We start from the raw sequence: 4698 nt of genomic DNA on the forward strand, positions 1-4698 counted from the left end.
AATGCTTTCCTCTTTTGCTGGGTAGAGCGTGCTTTCCTCCTTTGCCCATAAAACTGCACATGTTTACCTTAAATTTATCCATTTCAGACAAAAAGGTCACTAATAATGTAGCATGTGAAGAAATACTGTCTTGTGAATCTTCTAAAAAAGACGTCAGCTGGCCCACCTCTATAGAAAGCTGCCTAGTTGCTTCAATATCCTGAAAAACATTAGTTACCTTAGGGAGATAGTAGTATTTGAAAACAGGGAAACTGTCCCCCTGCTCCAAATGCAACACCTCCACAAAATATTTTCTAAGCAAAATTTCAGGTGAAATTCAAGAATTTCAGATTATTCACACACAGCTGATTTTCAAGCAATTCAATCCTATGAAGCATACCCAGGTTCCCTTTAACTGACGAGGTATTAACTGCCTGCAAGGCCTGAACCTGAGGACATATAACTGATATCATTGATTCTAATTTAGTAACCTTAACTTGTAAATCAGAAAAATTAGCAGCCACTTGAACTGAAAAAAAAATCACTCAATGGTACTACCTTCCTTTGGAAAAGACTTTCCGATCTAGAAACCACCCGCCAGAGAAACTTTCCCCTTCCACAACTGTTCCAACTGGTATCTCTGCGCTCCAGTCAAAAATAACTGGTTGTAGTTTGGGCAGTTGTTGAACTGTATCCACCAAGGAGAGGTTTTGTTCAGTTTCCCCCTTTACCTCTTCAGTCGCTGTTTCAATCTGAACCCTGCTTGTTGGCGGTAAGGGAGGGGTTCTACTGTTGGAGCTTAAAGAGGTTCCCTCGGATGACAAAATAGATGTACTCACAGTTTGCGCAACCAGTCTCAAATGTTTGTCCAAAGGGCCCTTATCCTTAAGAGCAGATGTTGTGGTTTTCACAGTTTTCACCTTAGACTTATTTTTTCTCTTTATATTGAAATCACCAGGGAGACTGCAAACTACCTGAAACTATTTCAAAGGGGCATGCCTCTTTGGGAATGGCCCAACAGCTGCATGCCTTGGCGCAGCCAGGAGATGTATAGAGGGGCAGGGATAATTATTATTATTATTACATTTGTACCCCGCGCTTTCCCACTCAAAGCAGGTTTAATGCGGCTTACATAGTAATAGGGATTACAGGATATTGATGAGGAAATAAAAGTTAAATATAAGAATAGCAAAAGTGATAGGTAGGTAGAGAAGGACAGGGGTGAAGGAGTAGGAGGGGGGGGGGGGGTAAGCAAGGGTAGAAGAGGCAGAGGGGGGATGGGTACAGGATAAGCAAATGGAAATTTTGGTTGGAAAGATAGCTAAGGTCAATGTTGTTGTCTCCTGGATATGTGATGGGTAGTAGGATTCATAGAATTAGTTTGGGTCATTAGGATAGGCGATTTAATTTGCAGACGACACAAAACTATTCAAGGTTGTTAAAACACATGCAGACTGTAAAAAATTGCAGGAAGACATTAGGAAACTGGAAGACTGGGCATCCAAATGGCAGATGAAATTTAAATGCAAAGTGATACACATTGGGAAGAATAATCCAAATCATAGTTACCTGATGTTAGGGTCCATAACCTTAGGAGTCGGCAATCAAGAAAAAGATCTAGGTGTTACTGTAGACAATATGTTGAAATCTTCCGTCCAGTGTGTGGTGGCAGCCAAAAAAAGCAAACAGGATGCTAGGAATTATTAGTAAAGGGATGCAAAATAAAACCAAGAATATAATATGTCTCTATTGCTCCATAGTGTGACCTCACCTTGAGTATTGTGTTAATTCTGGTTGCTGTATCTCAAAAGATATAGCATGAAGAAGAACGACTAAAATGATAAAGGGAATGGAACTCCTTCTCATATGAGGAAAGGCTAAAGAGGTTAGGGCTCTTCAGCTTGGATAAGAGATGGCTATGGGGGGATATGATTGAGGTATCTGAAATCATGAGTGGTGTAGAAAGGGTAAAAGTGAATCAATTTTTCATACTTTCAAAAAGTACAAAGACCAGGGGACACTCAATGAAATTACATGGAAATACTTTTAAAACAAATAGGAGGAAATATTTTTTTCACTCAAAGAATAGTTAAGCTCTGAACTAACAGTGGTCAGTGTATATAGGTTTAAAAAAATAGGTTTGGACAAGTTCCTGGAGGAAAAGTCCATAGTTTGTTATGGAGATGAACATGGGGGAAGCCACTGCTTGCCCCAAGATTGGTACCATGGAATGGTGCTACCAATTGAGTTTCTGCCAGGTACTTGTGACCTGAATTGGCCACTGTTAGAAGCAGGATACTGGGCTATATGGACCATTGGTCTGACCCAGAATGGCTATTATGTTCTTGCCTTTTATGACTGGCTAAATCTTAATTTTACTCCTGAACACACTTCTATCAAAGTCCCGCTCTAACCTTCTCTTTATTCAATAGTAGAATCTCAAAATGACTAAAGTAGAGCATGTCATACCTTCCAAAGATACTTCAGAAGGTCCTAGTAGGTATACTAGATGAACTCTGTGGCATGTAACCCATCTCATCAGCATAAACCAAAGGTGGTACAACCTTTGCCAGCATGTTTACTAGCAAAATTTTAGAAGTCCACATTTAGTAACAAAGTTGGCTTGTAGATCAATCTGTTCTTTTTTCAGAACTAGTCAGAGCCCTATAGATTCCAGAAAACCTGAAATTAAAAAAATGTACTACAAATTTAGGGGGGGTGGGGGGGGAAACCTCTAAAAGAAACATAAGATTACTTAAATGAAATGCCACCTATTCTAGAGAACTTTCAAAACTTCATTTAGTTTTTATAGTATCCCCAAGTTCAACCAGAGAAATCAGGCCTGCCAAAGTGTAACAGCAGTTAGCATATCTGAGTTTAGAAAAGGTTTGGACTGGAGAAAAGTCCATAGTCTACTATTGAGATAAACATGGTGGAAGACATTGCTTGCCCCAGGATTGGTAATATGAACTGTTGCTATTACTTGGGTTTCTGTCGGATACTTGTGACCTGGATTGGCCACTGATGGAAACAGGAACTGGGCTACATGGACCATTGGTCTGATCCAGTATGGCTATTCATATGTAAATAATACCATAATTTATGTACAGTGGGGGAAATAAGTATTTGATCCCTTGCTGATTTTGTAAGTTTGCCCACTGACAAAGACATGAGCAGCCCATAATTGAAGGGTAGGTTATTGGTAACAGTGAGAGATAGCACATCACAAATTAAATCCGGAAAATCACATTGTGGAAAGTATATGAATTTATTTGCATTCTGCAGAGGGAAATAAGTATTTGATCCCTCTGGCAAACAAGACCTAATACTTGGTGGCAAAACCCTTGTTGGCAAGCACAGCGGTCAGACGTCTTCTGTAGTTGATGATGAGGTTTGCACACATGTCAGGAGGAATTTTGGTCCACTCCTCTTTGCAGATCATCTCTAAATCATTAAGAGTTCTGGGCTGTCGCTTGGCAACTCGCAGCTTCAGCTCCCTCCATAAGTTTTCAATGGGATTAAGGTCTGGTGACTGGCTAGGCCACTCCATGACCCTAATGTGCTTCTTCCTGAGCCACTCCTTTGTTGCCTTGGCTGTATGTTTTGGGTCATTGTCGTGCTGGAAGACCCAGCCACGACCCATTTTTAAGGCCCTGGCGGAGGGAAGGAGGTTGTCACTCAGAATTGTACGGTACATGGCCCCATCCATTCTCCCATTGATGCAGTGAAGTAGTCCTGTGCCCTTAGCAGAGAAACACCCCCAAAACATAACATTTCCACCTCCATGCTTGACAGTGGGGACGGTGTTCTTTGGGTCATAGGCAGCATTTCTCTTCCTCCAAACACGGCGAGTTGAGTTCATGCCAAAGAGCTCAATTTTTGTCTCATCTGACCACAGCACCTTCTCCCAATCACTCTCGGCATCATCCAGGTGTTCACTGGCAAACTTCAGACGGGCCGTCACATGTGCCTTCCGGAGCAGGGGGACCTTGCGGGCACTGCAGGATTGCAATCCGTTATGTCGTAATGTGTTACCAATGGTTTTCGTGGTGACAGTGGTCCCAGCTGCCTTGAGATCATTGACAAGTTCCCCCCTTGTAGTTGTAGGCTGATTTCTAACCTTCCTCATGATCAAGGATACCCCACGAGGTGAGATTTTGCGTGGAGCCCCAGATCTTTGTCGATTGACAGTCATTTTGTACTTCTTCCATTTTCTTACTATGGCACCAACAGTTGTCTCCTTCTCGCCCAGCGTCTTACTGATGGTTTTGTAGCCCATTCCAGCCTTGTGCAGGTGTATGATTTTGTCCCTGACATCCTTAGACAGCTCCTTGCTCTTGGCCATTTTGTAGAGGTTAGAGTCTGACTGATTCACTGAGTCTGTGGACAGGTGTCTTTCATACAGGTGACCATTGCCGACAGCTGTCTGTCATGCAGGTAACGAGTTGATTTGGAGCATCTACCTGGTCTGTAGGGGCCAGATCTCTTACTGGTTGGTGGGGGATCAAATACTTATTTCCCTCTGCAGAATGCAAATAAATTCATATACTTTCCACAATGTGATTTTCCGGATTTAATTTATGATGTGCTATCTCTCACTGTTACCAATAACCTACCCTTCAATTATGGGCTGCTCATGTCTTTGTCAGTGGGCAAACTTACAAAATCAGCAAGGGATCAAATACTTATTTCCCCCACTGTAGAAGTGTTCAACAGTTG

Source organism: Microcaecilia unicolor, chromosome 7 (genome assembly GCF_901765095.1).
Source record: "Microcaecilia unicolor chromosome 7, aMicUni1.1, whole genome shotgun sequence".
Taxonomy (NCBI): domain Eukaryota; kingdom Metazoa; phylum Chordata; class Amphibia; order Gymnophiona; family Siphonopidae; genus Microcaecilia; species Microcaecilia unicolor.